Source organism: Silene latifolia, chromosome Y, assembly GCF_048544455.1.
Source record: "Silene latifolia isolate original U9 population chromosome Y, ASM4854445v1, whole genome shotgun sequence".
In the NCBI taxonomy this organism is placed as follows: Eukaryota; Viridiplantae; Streptophyta; class Magnoliopsida; order Caryophyllales; family Caryophyllaceae; genus Silene; species Silene latifolia.
In genome coordinates, this window is record NC_133538.1 from 468,611,442 (window position 1) to 468,625,964 (window position 14,523).

The 14,523-nt window shown below is 38.0% G+C and overlaps 2 long non-coding RNA genes across 2 annotated transcripts; both read left to right on the plus strand.

Annotated features, from left to right (window-relative positions):
- The first annotated feature begins 987 nt into the window (after positions 1-987).
- LOC141633498 (uncharacterized) lies at positions 988-5,717 on the plus strand. The gene is made up of 3 exons (XR_012538254.1): positions 988-1,372; positions 5,013-5,159; positions 5,434-5,717. It is a non-coding gene; the product is annotated as an uncharacterized LOC141633498 (long non-coding RNA).
- A 1,768-nt stretch (positions 5,718-7,485) lies between these two features.
- Positions 7,486-8,839, plus strand: LOC141633497 (uncharacterized). Its single transcript, XR_012538253.1, has 2 exons — positions 7,486-8,429; positions 8,525-8,839. It is a non-coding gene; the product is annotated as an uncharacterized LOC141633497 (long non-coding RNA).
- Positions 8,840-14,523: the final 5,684 nt, after the last annotated feature.

Genomic DNA, 14,523 nt, shown 5'->3' on the forward strand with positions numbered 1-14,523 from the left:
ATGGTTATTCCGATTCCGATCATGCTCGGTGCCCGCTGACAAGGAGATCTCTCACTGGGTACTTCGTTTCCTTGGGTCCAACTCCCATCTCGTGGAAAGTTAAGAAGCAACATACAGTCGCATTATCGTCTGCAGAAGCGGAGTATAGGGCACTCGCAGCAGTGACACGGGAGCTACTTTGGCTTAAGTCCTTACTCAATTCACTCGGCATTAATCATGATCAACCTATGCGAGTTTTATGCGATAATCAAGCGGCTTTACATATTGCAAAGAACCCCGTCTTTCACGATCGCACAAAACACATTGAGATAGATTGTCATTTTGTGCGACAACATTTAGTCACCAACAACATTGCAACCAGTCATGTTCGAAGCAAGGAACAAATTGCGGACCTCTTTACTAAAGCCCTTGGTAATGAGGCCTTCAATTATCTTCAACGTAAGTTGGGCATTCGTGTTCCGACTGCTCCAACTTAAGGGGGAGTATGGAAATATATATCCGTATGATATATTTCCTACCTTTACCTATATTCATATATTGTAAAGAGAGTTTGTTTGATACACTCATTTAAATTGTGAGATACATACCTTTAACTAGCTACTAGATACATACATCTAGCTAGCTAGATACACTTCTTTAACTAGTTAAATACATTCTTTTTCGTTACTAGACACATACCTTTAATTAGTTAGATACATTTTTTTATTTTGGTAGATATACATCTATGATATACTACACACATTACTTTAAATTTCTAGATACACTCACTTACCTAAATATTTCAAATAAATCAATGTAATACTAACAAACAAGTATATTAAAAAAATTAAACATAACACTTCCAACACGTATTAACAAATTTTAATACGTCATTTCTTAATAAATTGGTGGTAGTGTGGTACTTTGTTGTTGGCACAAGAAAAGTAGTATGCGTGGGCCCTTGGCCATGTGTTCACAAGATAGTAGTTTGGTCATTTTATCATTATCATTTTGTGTCCTTTTTGTCTTCAATTTCCAGTATGTGGATTGCATCTTCAAAGCAAGTTCGTGGCTAATTAATCACCGGAAAGCTTATCCTTATCCCACCGATCAAAAAAATAACCCCCAAAAAACCCACCGTCTTTCTATCACATCTCCTCGTATCTCGCCGGCGGCCTCACCCTACTACTTTTGGTCGCCGGCGAGAGTCTCCTTCTCCGGCATCCTCTTTATTTGCAGTTTTCTATGCTCTTATTTGCAGTTTTCCCCCTCCCCTTTTGGATTTCTATGCTCTTTCCAGGGGGCAATTGGGTGTTTGTGCTGCGACGAGTCTCCTTATATTTGCATAAGTTGCAGGAAGTCGGTGCTGGAATAGAGGGATCGCATCTTATCTGTAAGATCTTTTAATTCAATTAAGGTTTCCGGCTTCTTTTTATCTAGATTTTGATGCTTTTTCCGAGTTCTTCCTGTTCCAATTTCATCCCTTTATCGGTTAAGCTCTTTTACAATGGAATATATGTCTCTCCTTCTTAATCTTGGAGAAATTTTGGGTTGTGATGATAACGCTGTTGATGATGGTGACTTGGTTAACTGGATTATGAGTTTGGGGGAGCCTTCGTTTTACACTATCCATATTATAAAAGATCGCGGTAATTCTCTTTTCAAAGACGGTAATTTTTCCCTTGCTGGTAGTCTCTATAAATTAGCTCTTGAATTGTGCTGCTTTCTAGCCATTCCACCCACAGACGATGAACCTGTGGCAGCTTCGCTTGCCTTATCCCTTGTCCTTAATTTAGCGGCTTCCGAGTTGAAACTCACTCGCTATAATGAGGCACGAGGTATCTGTAATTTTGTCTTAAACTATGATCCCTCCAATGTGAAAGCTTTGTATCGTAGAGGCTTTGCCTTAAAGAAATTGAATCTCCTTGAGGAGGCCATACATGATTTAGAGCATGCCTTGAAACTTGACCCGAAAAATAAGGATGTTGCTCGTGAACTCAGCTCTGTGACTGATTGCCTACTTGTGAATCCCAATGGGAAACGAGTTGCTTCTCTTTTTGATCCTATTGGCAGAGACAGGAAAGGTAAGAAACCTTTACATGTTGTCGAAATGGACAACAAGATTGAGCATGATAATGTTGTGACTGACGCCTCTTGTAGTAATTTGGAGTTGTTGGAAAATGAAATTAGTTGTGCGCAAAATGTTGGTTGCGAGAGTTCAGACGTGATTATGGATTCCACCACCATTACTGAGCCTTACCCCTCCAAGTCAGTTGGGTATGATAGTAACGCCTCTGTCTCCCTTGATCAGGGAACTTCCAAATACAGTTTCACCAACAAAAAACAAACCCACAAAAAATTGTCTCTATCAGCCAAGGATTACGAGACCTTGAAGCTTGGGAGGAATCTACAATATTTCCATCCCAAATCTGGGGCTTCCATAACTGTTCGACCCCTCATCACAAAAAATTCTATCTTGATGGGAACTCCCCATGAAGACCCTTCACGGGAAGCAGTAGTTCCCTCTTTTTCTCCTTTGCCCATAAATCCTTATACAAATATGGATGTTGGTCTAGCAAGCAACAACAACCGATTCATTTTGATGATGAAGATTCTGATCATCATGAGGTTAAGAGACCTCGATTGTCTACCGTGGGAAGTTTAGATCGAATTTGTATGGTTAGCGAAGTTTCACAGATTGAAGGAGCTATTTTGGACCTGCCAGAGAATGTCATTTCTACCCCCTTGCCATGTCATAACATGTTTGTTTTCACGGCCATGAAGACGCATTCAAGGAGTGCTTGTAGCCGTAGCCGATTTCAGGCTAAGTCTTTTAACCGACAATGTTCGAGCTTGGTTCGACCTAAGATAAAGGGTAAGTCAATGTTGACGTTTAGAGCTTCATCTGTTTTTGCGGGTTTGCCGCTACGAGAGAAGGTTGTGTGTTCTAAGAGGAAAGACGAAGACTCAATCCAATTTGATTGCCTTTTCCACCCACCGTTTAAAAAGCGTCGTCTTTGTGTTATGTTAAATTCTGTTTGTAATAGTAGTTACGTTAGTTGTGTTTCCTCTACTTCGGGGGTCTCTACTGGCCCCCGCTTTGTTGTGTAACGTGTTTGTATGTTCTCGGATATTATGATATCTATAAAAATAGTACACCGTTGTCTAAAAAAAAATCAACATTTACAACTTTCGACCGTGACATAACTGTTCAACCCACAATTAATCACCAGCAGCGAGCATTAGCTTCACACCACCGAGCATTTTTTCCCCAATGGTAGCTGGCCACTGCGCCTCTGACCTACTCCCCAAATGCTTCCGGCGACGGTGCCGAACACCGTGATAACTTCAGAGACCGCGCTGATCATCCCATACAACATCCCAAACCCGAATCACTGACATAGCCTTCACCGACACGATCTCGGCAATTCGTTGCCCCAAAGTGACCCGCGTTTCCCGAAATTCATCGTCGACGCTTTCCCGTCAGAAACCTTAATTTCAAATGCATATGAAGCACAATAACCAACGCAAATAATTGGAAACAAATTTGCACACCATGTGCGAATGGAGGCGGAAATAGGGCATCAGACTTTGGTATCATCGACGCCGATGAGCTGTACGCCGGAGGAATTACTCATCTGTCAAAAACTTGGCTGAGATATACAGGGATAGCGAGGAGACAAAAGAAGGAATAACGATCATCCTCTGATAGCAACGGCGGACGTCAAGTGGCGGCAACTTTCACGGTGATCGGCGGACGTCGTCAGGTGGTTGGACTTGGGTATGCGGGAGGTAGAGGAGAGAGGAGGGAGTACTGGTAGCGTACTAGCGTGAAATTAAAAACAAATAACTTTATCAGCGCTTAATTGAGAGAGTACGGATGTAGATTTGTGTATTTTAATTAGTTCGTACGGTTCGTACTGAACTTTAGTTCGTACTGGATCCCGCCACTATATATATATATATATATATATATATATATATATATATATATATATATATATATATAGAAGTAGGATCATATGAGTTTGGTTTTTTTGGTGAGTTACCCTCCGAATCTAGACCATTGATCTAATCTAAGATGTATGGCTAAGATTAAATCTTACTCAACCTATAAAAACCCACTTTTCTCTCAATCTCCCTCATTATTAGAAAAAATCACTCTCTCTCCTCTTTCTCCCCCTAAAAAGCCAGAAATTAAAAAAAAAAAAAAAAATGAACGACGACATGTTCAACTGTGTCAAATTCAATCTTCATCAAATTTCTTCAAATTGCAGGCTACAAACTCAATCTTCATCCTCAATCTTCATGATCCTCGTTCAAATTTGTCATCAATTAAGGAGATTCGTTGTCGCTTTCGCTTCATCTTAGTATTTCTCTTCAATTTTACTATATGTAAGTACTAATTTTGTTTTCTAGATCTGATTGGTGCGTTTTCATTATCGTTCTTATCTAATATCCTTTTCATTTTTGTTGATTCGTTGTATGTCCGTCTGCACTTATGTTTTGTTGTTAAATTGCTTGTTTTCTCATTATTTTCCCAATAATATATAAGGTTTTGAGTTTAATATGAGAATTCTAAACGATCTTGTGCATTTTCATGTTGTTTGTAAGCTGTTTCATAAGTTTTTTCTTATTCAGTTGTGTTATTTTGTATCTTTGATAATTTTTAGGGTTTTTGATTTAGATGTGTTACCACCACGAACTTTGTCTCATTGGTGTTAGTTATTGTATTGCTTTAACCGAATTATTGTATTATTCAAACTCAGTTATTGTATTTTGGGTACATTATTATTTCTCCGAAATAACCGGTTATTGTATTGTGTTGTTTGATTATTTCAATGCATTAGTTGGATTATTGTATTTCATTTTGCTTAGTTACTTCATTCTGACAAAATATGATTTTATTTCTCTAAAAGATCCAATTATTTTAGAGTGTTTTTATGGTTATTTCAATACTTATGGGTCGTTATTGTATTTCAGTTGCATAGTAATTTTCAACTTACGCCCTTCTTTGTTTTTATTTCTTTCAGCGAGCTTTCACTTTTTGCTAGTTCAACCCTCATCAGCTAGACATGGTTCTCATTGGGATGAATGGGAAAAAGACACCATCAAGACAACTTCTTGTTAATGTTTAACTTCAGGGATGAAGTATGAGACAAAGTACACAAGTTCAACACGTAAGTTGAGTTTTTTTGGTACATTATTATTTCTCTGAAATAACCAGTTATTGTATTGTGTTGTTTCAGTTATTTCAATGCATTAGTTGGATTATTGTATTTCATTTTGCTTAGTTACTTCATTCTGACAAAATATGCTTTTATTTCTCTAAAAGATCCAATTATTTTAGACTGTTTTTATGGTTATTTCAATACTTATGGGTCGTTATTGTATTTGATTTGCATAGTAATTTTCAACTCACGCCCTTCTTTGTTTTTATTTCTTTCAAATGAGCTTTCACTTTTTGCTAGTTCAACCCTCATCAGCTAGACATGGTTCTCATTGGGATGAATGGGGAAAAGACACCATCAAGACAACTTCTTGTTAATGTTTAACTTCAGGGATGAAGTATGAGACAAAGTACACAAGTTCAATCATGGCCGATTATTGTAAAGTTCAATCACAGTTATTGTAAAGTTCAGTCACGGTTATTGTAATAATTTACGGAAATTATTATACGATCACGATGATGTAATTACTCTATTTTTATGTTGTAAAAAAGTGTTGCTTATGTCAAATTCAGATTGCAATTCATCTTCTTCCGCTTTTTATCATCCAACTTCTTATTCATCTTCCTCGCCTTCTTCTTCTAAAGCACGCTCAACAAATCGGGAATGGCTATATTAACTCGACGATACAATAACGGTGTTTTAATAATACAATAATCGGGTTAAAGTAATACAATAATTGAGATGTAATGTTACAACAATCGCATATGAATGTTTGAATATTTTTGAGTTTTACAATAACACAATTTATTCATTATAATAATTGAGTTTCTACATTACAATAACTATAATTACCCGATTTATACAAGATAATATCTCGAGTTTCTACATTACAATAATTACATATATCGAGTTTTACATTACAATAATCGAGTTTGTACATTACAATAACCGAGTTTGTACATTACAATAATCGAGGTTCGAATTTGAATAACTATTAAATAACCACGTTTCTTCATTACAATAACGGAGTTTCTAAACAACTGGGTTAACTATTAAATGACCAAATATATACATCGATTATTCCACTGAACGTATGTCCGTGTTCAACGTGATTCAACCTGTAAATCACCAAAAATAATGAATTATTTCATTGAATATATTATATACATCCAAGAAGTAACTCGACGATACAATAACTGTGTTTTAATAATACAATAACTGGGTTGAAGTAATACAATAATTGAGATGTAATGTTACAACAACTGCATATGAATGTTTGAATATTTTTGAGTTTTACAATAACACAATTTATTCATTACAATAATTGAGTTTCTACATTACAATAACTATAATTACCAGATTTATACAGTACAATATCTGAGTTTCTACATTACAATAATTACATATATCAGAGTTTTACATTACAATAACTGACTTTATTCATTACAATAACCGAGTTTCTACATTACAATAACTACAAATACCAGAGTTTCTTCATTACCATAATTGAGTTTATACGTTACAATAACTGAGTTTCTACATTACAATAATCGAAGTTTCTACATTACAATAATCGAAGTTTCGCATTTGAATAACTATTAAATAACCACGTTTCTTCATTACAATAACCGAGTTTCTACATTCAACTAGACATTTTAACATACAGTTGGTGTGCTAAGCTAGATTACCAACAATTTTTCAAGATTATGATAATAATCACCAATCAAATGCCATCGGTCTGATAGACAAGCATACTAACGGAATAGCAATTGAAATAACTCGCAAAATAACATATATTGACTTATATAATCTACGCTTACCTTCGTTTTGTCGATTCGCGCAAAGGTTTCTGCAAGTTTTGGGCGAAAATTGACGATTGAAGAGTGTATCAATCAAATTGAACGAATATGATGAATTAATTTTGTGTTTTTGACTTGAATTACTCAAGTTTTTATGAAGATTTGATTGAATAACGTCTTGAAATTGAAGAAAATAGGAAAAAGGAGAGAAAGAATGAAGAAATTAGGGAAACAAGATAGAATATGAAGAAGATGAAGAATACAGGAGACCTAATTTTGTGATGCGTCAGTTATTTTCGTAGATTAGGATTTTTTTTGGGTTTAATCTCACTCTTCTTGTTAGATCCAATGGTATATAAACGGGGGTAACTCTTGAAAAATGGCAAACTCAATAGGATCTTTGCTATATATATATATATATATATATATATATATATATATATAACTCGTGTGTTTGGTTCTTATGGTGAGTTTGTCCTCACAAATATTAGCCATTAGATCTAGGAAATCAGCGACTAAGATTGAATCTGAAAATAAATTAAATTTATAGCAAATAAAATAGGTAGTCGCTTGGACTCGCTTCTTCTCTTACAACTTGATTGAAGTTAGAGAGATTGAAGTTAGCAAACTGCGCACCTTGACTCTACTCTCCTTTCTACTCCGTATCAAAATCAACCTCTGTCAATGGCGGAATCACTAGTAAGCGCTCAATTTCACTGACTTTTTGTCGTTAGAGAGATTGAAGTTAGCGACGATGCTTGAATTAGCTTATCCGCTATGTAATGCTGTTCTTTTTGCAGTTCAGGTTAATTTTCATTATCTTCAACTTTAATCGTCATACTGAGTTTAACTTTTGTTAATTGTTGCATTTTTTTAGTTATTTTAGCGATTTTTCAATTAATATGATGTATATGCGATTTTGATTAAATAGATTCATTTGATCTCATTTTTAGTATTCATTGTCTGGTAATCTAACAATTTATTGATTCCAGAAGTAGAATTGTTTATTTGTTTCCTGATTGATCAATTTCATTCTAGAAATTGTATTTTGTTTGTTTTTTTAATTCTACGGAGTACTTAGCTTTACTCCGGTACCGAGATGGTTGTTGATTGATTGCTAGTGTGACTGATGTTGAAGGAGATGACAGCCTGAATTGGTGATGAACGGAGCAGCGGGTTTCGGGTTCAATTGCAGGAGACAGTTGCAACTCCGGCTCCGTACTCGAGTCACCCCTGACTCGAATTAATCATGCGGGTAGCTTGGTGGCTCGGCTGAAAGAGCACGAGATGGCGACGGGTTCGATACAGGCTGCTTATCGATTTTTGTTGATGACGATGCTCAGTTCTGGTGTTGAACTATTGGGTGAATGGTGGGCTGCAAACTGATGTTGGCTGATCAAGATAATCGGTATCAATGGAGAATTCGGTCTGCTTCACACTCCGCCACTGCTGGTCATATTTTCTCCACCATTTCCTTCTGGTATTGTCCGATTTAACCCGTCAATCAATTGAACTAATCAATTTAAATCAATTGAATTGAAGTTTTCAAGACTGAGCTATTAGGCAAAATGACAGGTTAAAGCGACAAGAATTTCCACTGTCGGCACACAAACCGAACAAGAGACATTATACACTAGCATTACTTACAAGATAGAATCAAATATGAGCTTTGAACTTTGTGGTTAGATTTTAAGGCATTGTACATCCTCATAACATTTTTTTTCCCGAATGTTTTTTTGTAGTTTGTGTAGCCAGGCCATAAACTTCATCCTTCTCTATCGTAATGACTGATGAACAGAATGGTTGTTCATTTAGTGTGCATCTTATATAGGCATGTTGATTTTTGTACATTCCTAAACTGATTTATATACTGATGATATTCCTGTGCTATTTCTTGCTTGGAGATGACTGAGATTAATTCTTCAATGTTTTCAATGGAGCTAAATATCAGTATATCACTACTCAGTGGTTTATGATTATGATAGAGTAGGGTAAAATGACAAAGCAGAGTATTGATACTTCAATGAAGATACCGATGAAAGTTTAATTAAAGTCATCTGAACACAGCTTGTTTGTATGAACACAACAATAATGATGCGTGCATATGACTCCATTGAATTGAAGTTTTCAAGACTGATTGATGTTAGTTCAATTCTAGCTGCATATAGTATGTTGTTTTGCTGCTTTCATATTCATTGTATAAGTTTTAACTGAACTAGCCTTTTTTTAGTGAACATGTTTTGTTTGGTTGAAGTCCAACATTAATGGAGATGTTGCTGGTGTCAGTCATTCTAATACCACTTCTCAAGGGTAAGGTTTTCTTAGTACTGTTATGATTAAGCTTCTTTTTAACAATGAGCAGATGAACCTTGTTAGACACTCACATGTGAGAGTATTCATTTCATTATTGGGGTGATTGGGGTTAACGGTACTGTGACATAACTATGTTAATGATTCTTAAATTTAATGGTTGAAATCATCTAATTGCGTGGCTTTGTTAAGGTATTCGTTTTTTTTTTTTTTTTTTTTTTTGCATAATCATCATTGAAGAGCTTAATGGATGATTCATCATATCCAGATATACAGTGATTCTTAACTACCGAATTCAAGCATTACAAATTGGTTGAAGGAGTTGTTTCAATTGGTCAAACAAACTCACTAAAGAAGGGTAAGTATAAAAAAGGCTATTGGCTCAATGGTAGAGCTACGTACATGTGTGTGTGTACGAAGGTGTGGGTTCGAATCTCACATAGCCTAGAAAGTATAATATCATCTTTATTATTGTTCCATGCCATCATTCCATTTTGTATATGACGAAGCTAATCCGCCAATAACACCACAACAAACACTACAATAACAACATAATAACACTACAATAACAACATAATAACACTACAGTAACACAATAATAACACCAGAATAACACCCGGAGTAAACTCACCCCCGGAGTAAACACCTTAGTAGCAACACAACACAATAACATCAGAATAACACTAACACTACAATAACAACATAATAGCACTACAGTAACACAGTAATAACAGTACAATAACACCCGGAGTAACACCACAATAACAGCGGAATAACAACACAATAACATCAGAATAACACCGGAGTAGCAACACAACACAATAACATCAAAATAACACCGGAGTAGCAACACAATAACAGCAGAATAACAACTGAGTAAGAATAACACCAACACCTGAGTCAGGTAAAAAAAAAGTAAGCAACATAATGAGATAATTAGAAAACCGTGATAACATAAAAGTAACACTGGAATAATAAGTGATAATACAAAAAAAAAGTATAAGAGTAACACTAGAATAACACCTATAACAAAAAAAAAGACAAGAAAAAAAGAATAACACTGGAGTAAAAGATAAAAATAAAAAATAAAAAAATAACTGGAATTAGAGAAGCATGAGAACACGAGAATAACATGTGAGCGCAAACTCACCATAGAAACCAAACTAACACTTTTATTCTAGTGTTACCACCTGTTATTCTAGTGTTTTTTTTTTTTTTGTGTTACAAAGTGTTGTTCTAGTGTTACTTTTTTTTTTTACCGCGTGTTATTCTGTTGTTAATGTGATTTTTTTATGTTGATTTTTTTTTTCACCACATGTTATTCCAGTGTTGTTATTGTAATCTTTTTTTATACTTTTGACTTTTTTCACCACGCGTTATTCCTATTCCGCTGTTATTCTGGTGTTATTGTGATTTTTTTACTTTGATTTTTTTTTCACCGCGTGTTATTGTGTTTTATTCCAGTTATTGTGATTTTTTTTTACTTTTGATTTTTTTTCACCACGTGTTATTCTAGTGTTATTGTGTTTTTATTCCGCTGTTATTCTGTTGTTATTGTGATGTTACTCCGAGTTATTCTGGTATTATTGTGTTTGTACTGTTGTTTTATCGTCCATGCAGGAGTCGAACTCACACCTTGTGTCGTAACACAATGCTCTACCATTTTGAGCTAATAGACGTCATAGTTCATAGAAAGCCACATAATAATCCTCTACATTGTAATCGTCTAGCAAGTCAAACTTGTTTATGAGAACATATCATATCAGCTTCAAAACTCTCTATAAAACCTGGTGCTTCAAAGGGACATTTCAAACAACTTGTATGCATTTACATTTTCGACAAAATCTTACAATATTGGCTAAAAGGCTTGGCCTTACCAGCAACTCTACAATAAGAGAAAACTACAAGATAAAGCACCTTAATTTACCTCAACAAAGTACCATCACAAACCTGCATAAGCTCGCATTATACTTGATGCTCCTTCGCCTCCGTCGTCACTCCGACACAAATCAATTTACATAAATTTAAAAGCGGACATTATTACTGTTTTGGTAAAAATTTACCGAGTTATTAATTTAATTAGTGAGTGATAGTGATTAATCTAATGCCAACTACGGTTTGGATGCAATAATAACAACGAGTGAAGAAAAGACGAAATGAAAGAAAATGACACGGATGATTTTTGGTGACGCGGAAAACCCGATGTCGGAACAACCGCGGGGGAAGTCGGAATCCCACCAACTTTGCACTATAATCGAGGGAAAACGCACAAGTAAGGAAATACAAGATTATTTTTGCTAGTGGATTGTTGCCAAGTATAAACGATATTTTTGTGGACTGACGAGTTGCTCGAGGTGAATTTCGAATGCCTTGAGTGTTGCTCTTCTCGCCCTTATATAGTTGCTGGAATCAGAACTAGGGTTTTTGAGCTGCCTCTGCTTCTGTTGCTAAATACCAAGTCAACCCCCTAAAGAATAGGAGTTTGTTGATTGACTTGGTTGGTGGCCCCATTTTGCACGTGGGTTTTCAGTTTACCCAATTTGTGTTTGTTTTGCCTTCCAATCCCGTGGTCCTCCTTGCGCCATGTCATCAATTCTTTTCTCTTCCCATCTTCCAATGATCCCTTACCATGTCATAAATAATAAAGGGTATTTTTTTATCCCTAACAATTGCCCCCAAATTTCCGTATCAAATGATTTTAGGCGGGAATTTCTGTTTGCGACGCGGAGAACTGACGAAGTGTTAGTAGTTGGCTCAATCTTGGTAACTCCCCCACTTTATGTCTTCAACCGCCACATTCAATCCCCCACTCCCCCATAAACTCTCTCCCTCTATCTCCTTTATATTACATCCCCTCGGTTTCCCAACTCCCTACTCTATTATTATCTTCATCTCTTTCACCTTCCGTTCTCACAAAACTCCTCCTTGCCGGCTGCTCTCAACAGGTATCCTGCCGTCCTTTCCCTCTTTTGCTTTCTTTTTCCTTTGTTTTATCATGTCCAATCAAGATGCTTCTTCGACTTCCGCTGCGGAAAATCCGGCGCCGGCCGACCTTTTTCCTTCCGGCGGTGTCCTTTCCGCCAAGCATTCCTGTGATTCCGACTTCTCTCCTAAGGATCTTGTTTATATCAAGGAGACATTTGGTTTTTCCGACCATGTGGTGTTTCATATTCCAACCCCCGGCCAAAAAGCCGACTCCGTGAGGGAAGGTTGGATATGTTTGTATGAGTATGCTTTCCGTCTGGGTCTGAGGTTTCCCTTTCCTCCTCTGATCCAGGAGTTTCTGAACCTGAATCACTTGGCTATTTGCCAAGTAGCTCCGTATATGTGGCGTACTTTGCTGGCTATTGTTGCTATGCATAGCCGCTTTGGTTACGAAATCGGTCTCCCGGACCTTGCGCATCTATTTTCGGTCAGGTCCCTTAGTCGGGGTCATGTGACTATCCGGGTTCGAGATGGGGAAAAGAATTGCATTATATTCCCCGTGAAGCCGGATGATAGCAAGTGGTTCACCCGCTTCATTTTTGTGAAAATAGATACTCTTCCTGCTCCCACTGACTACATTGTCAGCGCCTGGCGGTCGACTAACGGTATTTGCATGCTCTTATTTCTGTGAATTTTTATTTGATGCTTATACTTCCTTACTTGGTTCTTTGTGCAGATCTGTGCCACTTGCCTCCATCTCCTGACGAGGTTGCGTCTCTTTCCAAGCTATTCGGTCTACCCCCTGAGCATAGGACCTTCCCCAATCTGGTTCAGGATTCTGCTTCTGCGGTGAAGGAGACAGCAGCCGAGGAAAAAGAACACTGCGAATCAATGTCGACTGGTGCGTTGTTCTTTTCTTTTTTACTATGTTCTGTTTCTGGATATTTGATATTTTCTGGTTCTGACTTGGTTTTCCCTGCTTCCAGGCTCTGCAAAAATTTCAATGGATGACGTTCTGGCTCTAAGAGGGAAGAAGCATGTCGAGGTTGCTCCCAAGCCTGCTTAGAAGAGGAAATCTATCCCTGCCCCCGGTTCTGGACCTCGTGCTAAGAGAAGATCTGCTGCTGCTGGTCAGACTAAGGAACAGGCTCCCATCGAAGCTACCCCTCTAGCCGTGAGGCCTCCAATTCCTGGGTATGGGCATGCCGCACGGGGATCCTCCTGTTCCCAAGCAGCCCCGCCACCGTTCCGGCCCTGTTCTCGCTACTCGAGTGTGCTGCTTCGCCTCGGTCCCAAAGATCGGAGCCATTCCTCGCTCGGCTGTTCCTATACAGGGCTACTTCTACTTCCAAATCTACTCCTGCTGGAGTTGTTGCCTTTATATTTCCAGATGACTTTGGTAAGGCCAAATCTGCGTGCAACTTGAGCCTAATGAACCGGCTGCTGTTTCCTACCCCTAGATCTGCGTTGGGGATAAGAGCTTTGCATGATTTGGTGGACCGTGCAGCTGAGCATTCTTTCGAGGTGAATATATGCTGACTGCTTCAAGCTTTTTTTTTAACACTCTGCTCTGGCTTGACAGTCCTTCTAGATGGCTCTATTTCTGCGGGAGAAGGTACCTCTCCTGGAAGCAGAGAATGCTGAGTTTCAGAAGCAGATGAAAGCAGCTAAGGAGAGCAAACTCAAAATCCAAGCTGAATTAGACAAGTCCCCCAGTCTTGCTTTGGAGGAGGCCGCTCGAAGCGAAGTTGCGAGTAATCTTCCGATCTTTGAAGGACGGATTTTCAGTCTTGAGAAGAATCCGCGATCCGAGGAACGTCTTTGCCGAGGCCGAAACTCAGTAGGCGACGCCGAGAAACGTGCTTACGATCGCCGAGGCTCGTGTTTCTCGGTTACGGAAGATAAGGCAGGAGGTGCGGAGAGTGAAAGAGAAGAATGCTGAGCTCGGGGAAACTTTGGTGAATGCTCTTACCTATGTTGCTCTGGAGACGAAGGTCAAGTGCATAAAGGCGTTCCAGAGTGGAGAGCATTTGACTTGGGACTTAGAAGCTGAAGAGGAAAGGCTTCGCCGATTTTCCGATGGTTTGAACTGGATCGCGCTAGCCGGCCTGGTAGGAGCCGGGCGCTTTTACGTGATGATCCAGTCTTGAGGAAGAGGTGACTTCTCCGCTCCCGACACTCGTGCAAATCGCGGTATTTGTGGAACATATTAATATAGATTAGCTTTTCTGTGTCTGAAATATTTTTATCATGCTTAGTCAGTTTTTGGCCTTGCGGGGCGTAACATTTTAGTTTCGTTTTGAACAATTTGGTGTGCTTTGGTCTGGTTCTGGTGCCAG